The following is a 15,890-nucleotide window of genomic DNA, read 5'->3' on the forward strand; positions in this document are numbered from 1 at the left end:
GACTGAGGTCAACGTCGTGTGGTCAGATAAGAGATGAGAAATTGGCCTTTGGTTGGGTGTCTTTAAAGACTCACATGGAATATTTGTGGAGGAAAGCACATGTGGTCTGGAAGACACTGTTAGATGGGATACGTGAGCAGTGGGCAAACCAGTAGAAACCGATGTCTTACTTCTCATTGGAGTAATTGCAAGGGCAGATTGGAACCATTGGGGATGGCAGTTGCATTGCTCTCTGAGGAGCTAGGTATCCTATGCGTGGAAGATGTCGGCATGTTTGTTTTAAGGGAATACATTGTAAATACCATAATGTACTTTTTAATGAATACAGCAATGACAAACTTATTTTAAAATCAGATTACTGAAAAGCTTTCCAATATACCACTAATGTGACAATTGTAACCAATTGTAAATACCTGTGAACAAAAATGAAAAGATTAAACCAGAGCTGCCTCGCCACTGCCTCTCCGCCCCTCCGCGGCTAAGCGGCAAAGCGGGTACTGCTAAGGGTGCTTACACGTGTGTGTGCATGCTGTGCGCGTGCGTACACAATTTATGTGAGCCTGGAAGTGCGGCGTTGCAGGTGGGCGGGCCGAGGGCGGGACAAGCAGCAACTGCAATGGAAAAGACACTATCAACTCAAGTTGAATCTCACAAGCGTGGCAAACTTGGCAAATGAGGCATCGGTACGTAAGTCAGAGTGCAAGTATGGCTCTCAAGAGTCACCTTGTATCTGTAGCAGAAAGCCCAAGTCCACAAGTCCACAAGTTCGCAATTGCAGGAAAAGCACACAGCAGCGTCCAGAAAGGAGACTCGCGGCAAAGTGGGTACTTCTACATGTGCACGCACGCTGTGCGCATGCGTGCACAATTTATGTGAGCCCGGAAGTGCGGGGTTTCAGGTGGGCGGACCGAGGGAGGGACAGGCAGCAACTTGTATCTGTAGCAGAAAGCACAAGCCCACAAGTCCACAAGTTCACAATTGCAGGAATAGCACACAGCAGCGTCCAGCAAGGAGACTCGCGGCAAAGCGGGTACTTCTACGGGTGCTTACACGTGTGCGCGCTCATTCACTTTAGCAATATATTGTATCAGCCAATTGACAAACCTGAATTAATTTGTAAAAGTAGCTAGTGCTTTCTTGCACATAAACCTGCTCAGATGGCTCACTTAGCCGGAAAAAGCTGAGTTTACTGGAGTTGCCTACATTAAAGAACCCCTGAATGCGATGTGATTGTACTATACCTCAACTGGATCTGGCATGCAGTGAACGGTGTGTGCAGACTGTGAGTCGCACACCTGGAGGCCCTGCTGATCTCTCTATTGGAAACTAGTTGGGAGAAAGCCAGATGCCAGCTCAACTCTGGCACATGAATGAATCCTTTTTAGTGCTGCCATTGTTCAGACTCCCTCCCCTATCCCTCGGGATCCAAGTTGGCTCCCGTGAAATGCTCATGACAATGCACGTCCAAACACAAAGAGGCTTTCATTGTTGTGATTATTTCGCAGAGAGCTTCCTCACTCCCTTGGCTCCAACGTATTAGGCACGTTTGACGTGACCTCGATATGGTACACATCTGTGAAATTCAGATTCGATAAATAGTGGGACTCTTGGGTCTGTTAGAATTGCGTTTGAGGCTGGGTTTTGAAAGCCGTGGAGTGGAGAACTCTGGCATTGTTCTACATGAGCCAGTGTTTAACTCAGACTTAAGCCGCAGATAGGGAATGGAAAACAGGGCTTAGTGTCTCAAATGTCAATGTGACACTACCATTGGCTACCTTTAGGGAAAAATGCAAAGGGGTGGTTATGAGCTTTGCTCTAATTGCCCCATTAGTACGGAAGACATTTATATTGCCTGCTGCTTTTACCAAGCTGTGCAAAAAAAGTGGCCTGGGCGCCCACAGGGTACAACAGTGTGTCCCCTTCTTTAATTTATGGGACCCTCTGTCTTCCATTCCATAACTACAAATGCCTCCTCACCTCTCCCTCTCTATGCTGTCTGGGGCGGGCTAAGAGTGCTGACCCTGACAAGTAATGTTGTTAATATTACTGGAAAAATGGCAAAAGACATCATGAGTGTTTTGATGTGGGAGGAGGGGTCGTCTTTACATTTATGCACTGCCGCACTTTGCAGCCAGTCTGGAGATATTTCCTTACTATGGATAACAGAATATGGAACAACCCCCCACCTTCGTTTAACATATACCTCTGTGGGAGGGCTGCCAGACAACATTCCTTGACAACAGTTTAAAATGTACCACATTGTCTCCTGCCTATTTTACAGTCTTCTCACAGGTAGAAACAGAATTTTTAACGACCTCCTCGCGCCGGGTTGAGGACACCTAGCAACGTGGAGCAGATGCATATTGATATAATTAACTCAGGTCAGCAGTATCTAGTGCAGACTACGGTTCTCACAGGGTTCAGCTACTGCCTGGTCCACCTTATGTTGGTGATCTGCACAATGGAGCCGCCTCGCGGAGTGAAGCGAGAGCGAGGCGGTGCACTAAATTTCCCTTATCAAAGCAAAACGTAAATACGTATGAAGCGGCAGCACATGAAGCAGGCTGTATCATGATAGATGGGGAGGGGAAGACATCAAGCACATATCTGGACACGTTCAAAGAAACAAATATAGTGAACACTATAGACACAAAAACAGTCGTGAAATTGACTAACATTACCCTAGAAGATTGTACACGAAAGTTACTGGAAATGGGTTTGTTTTTCGCTCCAGATCAGAATTTAGATCACGTTTATACCCTTATTGATGTCTTCAAATTCTGTAGGAAGCGTTGCTTATCTAAACACTTGGTGTGCTCAGATAAGATACTGATCCCATTCCATCGGAAGTAGACAGGTTTAGCATAAGAGAAAAAAGAAGGTCTTATGTGCCTTACCTCATTAGCGGACGAATCCAATCTATCAGAAAATAATACTGAATTTTTGGATTTGGACTGTGAATTGTTTTTTCATCATAGTCACTTCAAGCCAAAGTATTGCTTTATTCCCCCAATGCTTGATGTCAAAGCAATCACCTCATTTGAAATTCTTGTTTAAGCTGATTTAGCTAAAATTAACTGGTTTCAAAGGCAAGTTAACATGTCGAAATCTGATATGATTTGCTTTAATGAATTTAGCACTAACCACAATCTGGTAATCAAACCTTCAAATAATGGGGGAATGTTGTAATCTGGGGTAGAAATGATTATATTAAAGATGTCTATAAACAGTCTTACCCAAATTAATCATTTACAAACTCTCGTATGGCAAATATGCCCAAATTGTGCCAGTACTATTCAATCGTTTGTAAACGATCAGTTTGGGTAATCACTTAAAAACATGGGGAGCGAGGGTTGCAGGGATGTCCCCCGCTCCCCATGTTTGGTACTGATAGCCTGTGGGGGTAGCAGGGGTGTCCCCCGCTTCCAGAGGTCTGGAGGTGGGGGGACGGGAAGAAAAAGAAAAAAAAAGAAGAGAAAAGCGCACTCTGCAGCGTCGGATCCGACCCATGTAGGAGGGACGGACCTCATGCCGCAGGGTTAGAAGATGAGCAGACGATGAAATGGTAAGTAGTGGGTGGGTGTGGGAGTGTATGGGGTAGGGTGAGGGGTTTTAGTTCCGTTGGATTTGGCCACAGCAAAATTGGCTTCGCGGTCGAATTCACCACAAACAATTGTGCTAAGGTCAAACCGTTACATCCCTATAAATAGCTTTGAAATAGAAAATTGCTATAAAAAGCTAGCAAATAAAAGAGGAATATTTTTAATGGTAAAATACCCTTCAGTTGCCACATTATACTTATTTCCTAAACTTCATGAAAGCAAATCTGACCCTCCTGGCAGACCTATTGTTAGCTCCATTGGTTCATAGAACAAAATCAATGAAACTAGACATGGGTTCAATGTCAAGTATTATTTGTATTTGTTCTACTTCCATTTGTGACTAGTCTCCCATCCCATGTTAAAGATCCTGGTGATGTTCTGAATATATTACAACATATACTGGGGAAAAAGGAATTTATCATGGTGACCCTGGATGTCACATCATTGTACACGGTTGTTCAACACGAACATGGCATAGCAGCAGCCGAATTCTTTGTGCGTAACAGATTAGCAACGTGTATCCAACAAAATGGGATGCTCCTCGAGATGATTATTTTTATACTCAAGCATAATTATTTCTTGCTTAATGAGATATTTTCTTACAACTGAAAGGTACTGCTATGTGTCTTAAGTTTGCTCCCCCTTATATCAAGCTTCCAATGGGTTACTGGGAGGACGTATGTGTCCTCAATAATCCCAACAACAAATTAAATGATAGTATTGCCATTTGGCTTCGGTACATTGATAACCTCTTTTTAATTTGGCAAGGCACCATGGAAACCCTAAACGATTCCCACACATTTCTAAATTTGAATAATCTTAATTTAAATGTTGTGATAAATACTAGCAAACATAACATCGAATTTCTAGTCTAAAAATAATGGCCATAGATGGGCAAACTCACACAAAAATGTACTGAAAGCAAACAACAGGGAACACTATTTTACATGACAACTATTCCTTATGCAAAATGTTTAAGAGCGAGGAGAAATTGCTCAAGAGTCGCTGACTTCGAAACCATAAGCACAGAAATGAGCGTTAGATTTTCAAGGACGGGTTATTCCAAGGAGGTCATAAATCAGGGAAAGAACAAGACCAACTTAAGATCAAGACAAAATATGTTACAACTGAAGACAAAATAAATCACAATTTAAAAATATACGTTTTATTACCACCTTTAGTATGCAAGCTTGACAGGCCTACAATATTATTAAAATATTTTGGCACCTACTGCTCAAGGACATGACAGAGATGTCTTTATGGGAGGGCAAATGGGGCGCTTGTCCTGGGCCCCAACCTTGCAGGGGGGCACACAAGGCTGTATAATCTTTAGAAGTCAGTTTCCATTGCTGACCAAGCATAAATGGCACACGTTAGGATATGATATGGCATGCTGTTGAGGCTGTAAACCAATGACCTGTCTCTTGTTGACAAGTACATTCTGCTCTGATTATTTCATCCTCTAATGCTTTCTTTGTTCGGGGTGGTACACAGTTTGAACGTTCACTATAGCACACCTCCTGTAGCATTCTCACCTTTCTGTGGGCACCCTATTGATCATGTGCAAAAGCCAAAGTTGAAATGCATATTGATACATTTGAGTGGTGTGAAGGTTCAGAAGATAGCTCAGTGTGTTAAGCACTCATTGCAGAGATATGTGTTCATATGCAAGATTACAAAACCAAATTCCAGCAAGACTGGCTCAGCCTTTCCTAAATCTGAAGTTGATAACTCTGCATGTATATGTAATTTGTTTTGTAGCACATTGAGTGCAATTATCAGAAATGTATCTGCACCAAATAGCAGTTGCTATAGAAACAAAACGCATCAGTAAGGTGAAGGTCGAGAAATCAGAAATCAGTTTCTTCAGACAGGTGGTTGTGAAACCTACAAACACTCACCCCAATGATGAGCGTAAAGTGTTAGTTTGGAGAGGTGAATAGGTAGCAATATTCAAAACTGTGAAACCAAGGCGTTCATTCTCATGTCCTGGCTTTATTAGCAGATGGTTGAGTCATCCTGGACAAATCATCTTATATCACTAACGGTACTGTGCTATCTGCTGTGAAAAAAGGCTTGCCTTCTCATATGCTGATGGCATTGTTTAGCCTATTACTTGATCATACTTTTTTTAGGGGCCTTTTGAGTGGAAGGGGGTCTACACAGATGAAATCTGGCCAGATATTGCGGGCCTGCGGCAAGCATATTTTAAGGTGTGCTCATTTGGCAAAAAAAAAACGGTTTGCTATTTTGTACAATTCAAAGGTTTATCTGCACATTTATAAATATTAAATTTGACAAACCTGTGTTTCGGGTCTATTTAAATATTTTAAAATAAGAAACAAATCACATCAATTAGACTGCATCTACTTAAGCACTTCCCTTGATGGTAGAGACAATGATACTAGAACCATCCTCATTTTCTATAATGAGCTACTATGAAATTTTGTTATTAAAAAAACTGTTATGTTGGGTTATGTTGGGTGTCCTGACCCACGTTTGAGCTATCATGCTGCAACATTTGGTGCTGTGGGCTTAGAAAATCCAAGATGGCCAAAAAGCCCACATGTACGCCAGAATAGGAAAACTGTGCAGTACTGGCATGGAAAACATCATGATGGCCAGAACTTCCCAGAAAATGCACAGGGGAAATGCATGAAGAATAGGCTGCCACCCATTTTTGCCTATGTTGTGAGCACAGGAGGGCACTGCCTAAAACCACCATTGGGCTACCCACACAGTAGCCTGAAACCATTGGGAATGGCAATGCTGATTGCCAAAAGCAACCTAGAACTGTGGGGAATTCATTTTCTTAAATCCCAAAAATGGTTCCATTACCAGTACTCACTACTATCAGAAAGGCGGCATTTTAAAACCACCAGACTTTTGTGTAAAACTTAACAAATGAAACAAAACCAGACCAAGGAAATACTTGCTAAGAGGTGAATATAATGTAAAACTATACTCTGAAATGACTAGAAGGAAGTCATTATTTAATGTTTATGTAATAATCATAATAGACTTAAACTGGGGGACAAAAAGTGACATTTAGCTGAAACCTGGCTTAATGAAACTGAATTCTGCCTGACATCTACCCCCACAGGAGTTAAAACCTGCTCAGCCACTCTTCCCCTTGCCAAAAGGAGTTGTCACCTCTCTGATTAGATTAGGGGTGGAGCAGCTACAGGGAGTTGAATAAAGGCCTGTCCTGGGCCCAGGCAGATGGTTTATTGGGGGGATCGTAAATGGCTTCCTTTTGAACAAAGCCCTTCCTTGACTCAGGCAGAAGTTATATTGGGGGCGTCTTAAAAGTGGCTTCCTCTTGGCAGAAACGGGGAGGGGCAGCCCTCTCTGAGGACAGGCGGAGCTTAAAGAAAGTGGATGGACTGGTTTCTCCACCATGTGACCTGGGAAGACACACCCCTGTTGGCCAGAATATGATTTTAAGAAAGATGTATAACTCATGGTGCGGACTTGTCAAAATTAGCTAAATGTTACCATAATTCTTGTGATTTTTCTGCCCACATTTTAAGAGGTTTTAGGACCCGGTGGGATGATCTGGGGGGTTGCTAGGGGAAAATAGGGTTTCACTCCAAATGTCTGCATGTTAAAAATCTGACACTTCATCAATTAATGTCCACACTCCTTGCGCACATGTGTGTAAATTTGGGTAAATGTCCGATATTGCAAAACCAGTTAAAAAGTGCAAAATGTTGCCATTTCTGAATGCAAGCCCCCAGGAAGAGCAGAGTTTGAACAGAGTATACCTCATGTGATATGTGATATGTGATGGGTGCATGTAATTTTAAACAACTGTGTATCTGTGCAATATGTATTTGAATCAAATATAGATTTGTGGGCAAACTGACCAGGGGAGTATCCTCTGACCCATAAAACCTACAGCATCACTCTGACCCACATTTCCTTCCCCCAATCATGGGAGAGGGGAGAATTGGGCCAATGACAAGTAGAGAGGGGCAGGCTTAGCTAGGCCCAGGCACACACCCATTTTCAAAACACATAAAAAGAGACTGCTGGGACAGGTAGAGACACTCAATTCCATTTGCTGCGGAGCATGCTGACCGACGACTTCACATACAGAGATCCTACACTTAGACTTCCAAGCTAAACAGAGACTACAGAACTTTGAACCAAGAAGGCCCACTGCGAGCAAAAGTATTTGTCAGCAGGCCCACAAAATCATTTGCAGACTATTCACAGCCGGACCCAGGTGTTGATTCTGGCCTGAAACCCTGTGCCAGAAAGATCCAGAAGCAGTGCTGTACCCAGAGAAAGCAGAGCAGTATCCAGAACCAGAGGCCAAAAATCCAGAGTGACCCAGACCGCTGTTAGCAGAACCAGAGAGCTGACCCAGATCACTGTGAAGTGCCGAGACCAGAACCGGAGTCCAGTCCAAAACCTGACCAGATCCGTGGCGAGGCCTATTTCAAAAATATATTGTGAGTACCTAGCAGAACTGTGCAGAACCAATCTCTTAGTTAAAATAATCTAATCCAAATTATTTTAATCTAACCAGAACTGCCTCCTAGCTGTCACCTGTCATTTTCTAGCTGCAAGCTGTAACCTGTCGCTTTGAACTTTTAAAATTTCAAATCCGAAAAACAACCTTCACAAAATCGTTCATAACTCCGTAACCGTTTGGGCTAGGAACTTGGTTTAACTTTCCTCTGAAAGCTCAGAATCTTACCTTTCAAACAAGCCTAGAACCGACTCCTTATACTTTCTCCGCAATCACGATTCACACATTCGCAAATTTTGCCGCGATTTGCGTTTTGGCCTGATTTCTTTACTGTAAAAATCAGCAGCTTTTGCCTGAACTGCTAAAATTTCGTTTGCCTCTTAAGAACCATCCCTGAATCATTGCATTGCTAGAGTGAGCCTGAACTCATATTAACTAGATACCACTCACCCTGAACCTCCTGAAGGGAATTAAAAGCATTTTCAGCATATTTCTCACTGCATTGTCACCATATTCAAAGCATTTTGCCTGTGTTTCAAAACTCCTATTTGTTGTATAAGCTGCTGAGGGGGAATTGAACTGAATTCTATTTGATTGCATTTCTAAGAACTGTGTGCTCTCCTCTTCATTTCCTTACATTGCAAAAGGGGGGGGGAGTGGATTGCCAGAGAAAAGTGATTACATTGTTTTGTTGAAATCATATTGAGTATTTTCTGTATTGCATTTTCATTCAACATTGCATCCATCTGAAACTAGATAAAGCATTCTCTACCACCTTATTCTTCTGTTCCTATTCCCAAGCGTGCTACCTCATCCTTTATACTACTCCTGGGTAATCAAATCAGTTTATTAGTAGAACATTACCCATTGTTGTTAACTGCTCATGTTCTGAAGTGTGATATTAATTATTAATTTATTATAAAGTGTGATATATATATATTGTTTACATTCTCAAATAAACCGTTTAAACTTGCAAAACAGAACTACTTCTTGGCTCAGTGGGGTCAGGGGGGTTCCAAGAGAGGGGTGTTATATAGGGGTAGGGCGTGCGAACTGACGGGATACATACATTCGGTCGGATCACCACGCTGTTTTACGCTGTAAAGCACTCTTCAAAGGGACACTCTAAGGAAAAGGTCTGTTTTTCAAAAATAAAATACTAATTTCTGTAAGTCAGGACAGAGACCAATCTCTAGAATGACAACCTTAGTAGACATGAAAATAGCCAGAGAGCACTTCTTACATAAGTTATTTGTGAGAGGTGAGTGGACTCACCAGGACCGCATGGTCTGGTTGCAGGCCATCAAGCAACAGGTCACTGAAACAGGGTCAGATATATGGAGAGATCAGGGTCCCTTACATGTGGCCCTGAGTAAACTATACATGGCTCCTAAAGCTAAGGATGAACAAGACAAGATGGTTAGGATAGCGGCATACCTGTACTATATATGGGAGACATGCAGGATAAATGTACTGAAAGCCAAGATCTGGCGAATAAGCGACAGATGGCGTTAGAGAAGGTCCAATCTGACCTGGTCTCTTCTGAGCAGAGGCTGCAGGGGAGCCAGGAGTCAGAAAATGATAGTAGGCAGTATATCATTAAAATAAAAGAGGACATGGATATACTGCAACAGGAAAAGACAGACCAGGATACCAGAATTCTGGCCTTGCAGAAGGAACGCCAAGACAGTTTGGACTCCCTACTGCAGAGCCAGAAAAAGCTGGAGCAACAGATCAATTTCAACAGGGCATGCACAGAGCAGGTAGCCACCCTGGAAATCCAACTAGACAGAGAGAAAGAGGAGAGCAATAAACTGATCCTGAAAGATCTGGATACCCAGGCAGAGTTTGATCAGGAGCGCCAGAAAGCTGGTGCCTTCCAAAGGCAAAGGGACGACCTGACGGCACAGATGCAGACTCTTAGTCAGGAAAGGGACACCTTAGGCCAGGAAGTCTGCCACTTAAAAAGAAAAATGGAAGAAAATCACCTGGCCCACCAGGGACTGGGTGACCTCCAAAAAGAACATCAGGACTTGCTAGAGCACACCAGGAGGGTGGAGGAGGCTCTGGCAAGACAGGAGCAGGCCAGTAGGGATGGGACTCAGGAGGTAACCCTCCTGCAGCAAAGACTGGCCCAGTGCTCCAGGACCAATCAGGAAACGCACAGAGAGAATGAGGCTCAATGATAGGCTCCAACAACAGGTAGCGATGCAGGAGAGACTGATAGAGTCTAGTAAGGCCTTAACTGAGGAACTGAAGGCGCAGGCTCTTGCATTGCAACAGGGAGCAGGGGCGCATAGAGACCAGGTTCGCTGGGAAAGGGAAAAACCTGAGCATAACCTCAGGAGCCCTAGTACCAGAGGCCTTTATCTCTCTCAGTCCCTGGACTCTGCCACCCCCATGTCCCCTGGCGCACATGAGCACCGGGCCACAGGGATGGCAGATTACTATCCAGCCAGATGCATGGGGCTCATAGGCCAGTACCTCCCAGGAATGGATGGGCGGGCATCCGGGTATGGGCACCCAAGCACAGTGCAATTTAGTGGGGAACCCCAGGAGAATAGGCCCATTAAGGGCATCCTAAAAACTTCTGTCCAGTTAGGTCAGTGGGGGGGTACCCATCAAATCCTGGCAGCAAGGAGGAATCTGAAGACTCCTCTGAATGGCGCAGGACACAGGAGACCAGGTCCCCACATTCTGCCAGCCATTCCCAGGCTCGCAGAATCCGGGAAAACCTGGAAGATCAGACAGGAACCTCTGGGAGCAGTGCCTCTGAGTCAGAGGATGAATGGACCAGGGTTACCCGAACCAAAAAGGCCAATAAGGCAAAAAGGGCCTTGCTTAAGGGCCCATTGAAGCAAATAAAGGCAATAAGGAGTCATCACGCCTTATCACAAGAACGCCAAGTATTCTGTTTGGGAACACTCGGAGCTTTACGAGCAAATGATGGAGACTTTCCATTTTAAGGACAGCCAAAGCTGTATTCAATATGTAAAGTGGACCTTCTCACCAGAATACTCCAGTTTCTTTGCGGGGCTGGAGGACCAAAATCATTTAAGATGGTCCACCTATAAGGCTGTTCACAGAAATCCTCAAGAGGCTCGCAAGGCAGCCTACAATTTGCAATGTGGGGAGGATCAGGCCCCACAAAAGTTTGTGCAAGAATTAAAACGTGCTTTTGCGCAGACCACCAGAAGGGTGTGCACGGATAGCAGAGAATTTATCAATACGTTTTTCCATGCCTTACCCAAATACATAATGACCCAGCTCGTGAGAGATTTTCAGGAGAAAAGATCTTTAGACTGGGTCATTGAACAGGCTACCCGGATCTATGAGGTGCAGAAGCCCATAGAAAATAAAAATAATGCGCCGAAAAACCCCAAAACCAACAGCACCCCTGCTGCTGCCAAGGTGGCAGAGGTAAAGGTTGCCCCCGTTTTAGATTTGGAGATGGGGGGCCTAAAAACCTGCCTGCACCAAATAATTCACAGCCCAGAAGGCCCTCGGGCCAGTCACAGACAGGGAGTCGAGGAGGTAGTCCCACAAATGGGGTCCCCCACTCCCCTGACTATGTAAGTCCCCGCTACAAGGGAAACCGACCAATCGTGGGTTATGTGTGGACTCCTCCAGCCCAAGGGGGGGGATCCAGCCAAGCACCTGACCCGGGGAACTTCCCTCCTAACTTCCCCCAGGAGGGCAGAAATTCTCCAAATCATGGGCAGAACGTTTTCCCCAGGTATCCACCCAATTTCCAGCCCCAAAATCATCCATTCTTCTTTCCCCAATTCCCTGAGCCCAGACAACCTAATCCGGGAGAGGGGAGGCCAAGGGTGGAGGGGTACCAAAATCTTCCCAACCAGGGGTACTACCAGAGAAGGGATAGCTACCCTTCCCGGGATCAGCCCAGGGGAGAAAATAGAGCCCCGTATAAGCCTGAGCGGGTTTCCCAGTTAGAGCGCCAGGTCCAAAATATGGCACGAGATCTGGGTCACATACTGAGGGCTCAACAGAAACCTCAGATGAGCATGCCACCGCAGAATGCCCCAAACTCGGGACCTGGTGCTCCAGAACAATGACGGGGGCAGCACCCCGATAACACACCGGTTCCCAGGGAGGAGGCACGAGGGGAAAAGGGTGTAAAGCCTTGGAGGAAGCTTCCTTCCCAACTTGTAAACAGTCCCTGGAAAACCAGGAACCGGAAACAAAATCTCCTGCTCCTGAATGCCTGCCTCCCAAGGAGCAGAGGGGGGGTAGGAGAAACAAAGGACCCAAACAGACCCACTTTGTGGAGGAAGTACAGGTCTTCCAATTTGAGGGAGAGGGATCCTCAGAAGATCCTGGGAAAAGGATCTTCTCCTTCAGAGATGGGGGAACTCCTCCCAAAGAAAAATGGGTCCCAAGGGATTCCAATCCAGACTGGGGAGATATGGAGACTGGGCTACCACCGCCCATCATCTCATACCAGAACCTACAATACCGAAATCCCCTGATCCAAACCCATCCTGGTGACTTCCTCCAAAAAGGGGGGGGGGGCGGCCCAGAACCGGAACCAGGGGAACCCACAATGGCTCTGATCTCCAGTTGCCAACTTTTTCTTTCAGATTCCCAAGACTCTCCACAGAATTCTGCCCAAATCTCTTCTCTAGCAATGTCCAAAACCACAAAGTTAGCCCACCAGTTGTCCAAAAATGTGCATTATCTGTGCCCCTTGAGGAGAAGGAGGGAAGATACTATGCCCCGGTACAAGTACAGGGGCAGAGTACAATTTTGGCACTGGTGGACACTGGATCCCAAGCTACCCTTCTGTCCAAAAGGGCCTTTGATGAACTAAATGCAGGAAGGGGGAAGAATTACCGTATTCCTCTCACCTCTCTTCCCGGACAACTGCAGAACTTTGAGGGGAAGGAAATTCCCGTTGAGGGGACTGCAGACTTGGACATTAAAATTGGGTGAAACAAGGTGAAACACCCGGTCATAGTAGTGACTCCAGAGGGCACCCCTTGTTTACTAGGGAATGACCTCCTGAGAAGGTTGTCACCCCTAATAGATTGCGTAAACAAGGTCCTCTGGACCCAGACTAGCCGACCAATGAAATTAAAACAGAGTGTCAACCATGTTAGTTTAAACGGCACCTGCCACATGGCTGAACAAAAATCTGACCAAGTAGAATTTCACTTCCGGAACAACCAAACTCCAGACATGACAGTAATAGCAGTAGGACAACAGACTGGTGATGGAGGGGTCCTCTCTATTTCTGAAAATCAACCTTCCTTCCAGTTTAAGTTGGTATTCCACACTGGAAGGAAACACCCTGAAATTCTTTACTAATCCACAATCAGAAACTCCCACTCCTATAGTCCAGAAAGATGTGAAATCAGCTCAGAGCCTGGCTGATATTCAGCAAATTGGAGAGCAGTTGTTCATCCCTGTTCAGTTAAATGATGGGAAGGACTCTGTTCTCGCTCGAGTGTGCGTGAACAATGGTAAGAGCTTCATCAGCAAAGCCATGTTCCGCCAACTCCCAAAAGATCCAGCCATTCCCACGTTCAAACTGATAGACAAATGGGAAATGGACCTGGAAGCACCCAATTCCAAACATCTCCTGCCAAGCAGGTGTATGCTCAAAATCTCCATTGGCAACAGGAGCATAGTCCACAATTGTTGGGTCGTGCGAGACGTCACTGCCGCTTTTTACTTTAGCAGTGACATTCTCAATCGATTTGCCATTAGTTTGGACCTAATAAACTTCAAAGCTTGGACCCGATTAGCGGATAATGCCATGGGCTTTGATGATCCAGAAAAAGCATTTAGGTCAGCTCAATTGCTACCTTATGCAGTTGAAATTCAGATCAAAGAGGAAGTCACCATCCCAGAAAGGACCCGACAATTCTCCCTGGAAGTGAAAGTTAAAAGAGGACAACATTTGAAAAACCCTGATGCTTACATACATCTAAACGCTTCTCTCCAACAGCAAGGGTTAGGGGTAAACCCAACACCATTAGTCAACATAGAACATGACACCATTCCAATAGAGGTGGATAACAGCGACTTAAAGAGTATTACTCTAGCCGCAGGCACCATTATTGGAATGGCGGTTGATGACCGACATTTTTCCATTGATCTAGGAAACGAACTTTTTGGACCAATCCCCAAGGACTGTTTTGACGGTGACAGTGATGACAACACAACACCAGACAGGATTTTCACCCGGTATGGAGGGAACCTCCTGGTGTACACTTCCTGCCCCTATGGTAAGGAAGATGTGACTTGTGACTTCAGGAGGGATGAGGTGATTTTCCAGGTCCATGAGGGTTTCCTTTCCCACCTGAGGCCTCCAGTCCAAATCAGCACTCTGACCAGGGACTTCTCCACCCAGCTGGAGGAGGCCGCTGAGATAGCCAAACCAGAAGTCTTTCCAGGCTTCAGGCAAATGGTGCAAGAGAGAGTCAACCTAGCTGATGCCTGTGTGACTCTGGAACAAAAGCAAAAGTTGAAACAAGTTTTCTTGGATTTCCAAGATCTCTTTGCGGTAGACTCATATGACTGTGGTCGCACCGACATCCACACAACAACAATTCCCACGGACCCTGGAATGACTCGAGTGTTTGTGAAGCAATATCGCTTGCCTCTCGCATCCATGGAGTCCCTTACTGAAATAATTAAGAACCTAGATTCCCGGGGAATAATCCGTCCAGTCCACAGCACTTTCAATAATCCGGTGCTGGGAATATTGAAGCCAAACGGCCAGTGGAGACTCTGTGCCGACCTCAGGGAGCTCAACAAACGGGTCCATACTTCCCGATGGCCTCTGCCCTACATTGACCAAGGGCTGGCCCAGATCCAGGGGTCACAGGTATTCACTGCAGTAGACCTGACCAATGGATACTGGACTGTGCCTGTCAGTAGGGAGGACCAATAAAAGCTGGCTTTTACCTTTGGGGGCCAGCAGTACACATGGACCCGGAATCCCTTTGGATACCTCAACTCCGGCAATTAATTCAACATTTTCCTACACAAAGCCATGCCCGACCTGGGTGCAAGGGGTAACCTGGCTTATGTAGATGATGTCCTCATCAAAAGTTCATCTGTGGAGGAACACATAGCAGAGATCCGTTATGTTCTGACCCAGTTGAGTGCCGCCGGAGAAAAACTTTCCTTTCAGAAAGCACAGTGGTGTAGAACCCGTGTTAATTTCTTGGGGCATGAGATTACTCCTCAGGGTCTCTGTCCCCAAGAAAAGAAAGTGGAAGCACTCCAGAAACTGAAAGACCCCACAACTCTGCGGGAACTAAGGAGCCTCCTTGGACTGACTAATTACAGACCCCTGATTCATCTCCTGAAGGGGGGGTCAAGTGGGAATGGGGTCCAGAACAAGCCGAGGCAGTAAGACAACTCAAAAGAAGCCTCTCACAAGCACCTTGCCTAGCTTACCCTGTCAGAAACAAGGAGTTCTTCCTGGAGAAGGGGTTCTCTAATACGTGCTTGACGGCAGTATTATACCAAAAGCATGACAAGGTCAATAAAGTAATCTCCTATGCGAGCAAAACTTTATCCTCTGTGGAGGAAAAATTCAACAAATGTGAGAAGGCACTCCTGGCAATGGTGTGGGCATTGAAGAATTACCGCCCGTTTATCCAGGGGGAACACATCATAGTGGAGACTCCACACCAGCCTCTGCAATATCTCCAAAGTGACAGAATCCGGGCCGGGAATGTGAGTAATTCCCGAATTACTTCCTGGATTCTGTCAATGCAAGGCTTTCCTGTGGAGGTCAGATATGGCCAAAACAAGAAGAGTCCCCTCGCGCA

This window comes from Ambystoma mexicanum, chromosome 1p (genome assembly GCF_040938575.1).
Source record: "Ambystoma mexicanum isolate Mex_15411 chromosome 1p, UKY_AmexF1_1, whole genome shotgun sequence".
Taxonomy (NCBI): domain Eukaryota; kingdom Metazoa; phylum Chordata; class Amphibia; order Caudata; family Ambystomatidae; genus Ambystoma; species Ambystoma mexicanum.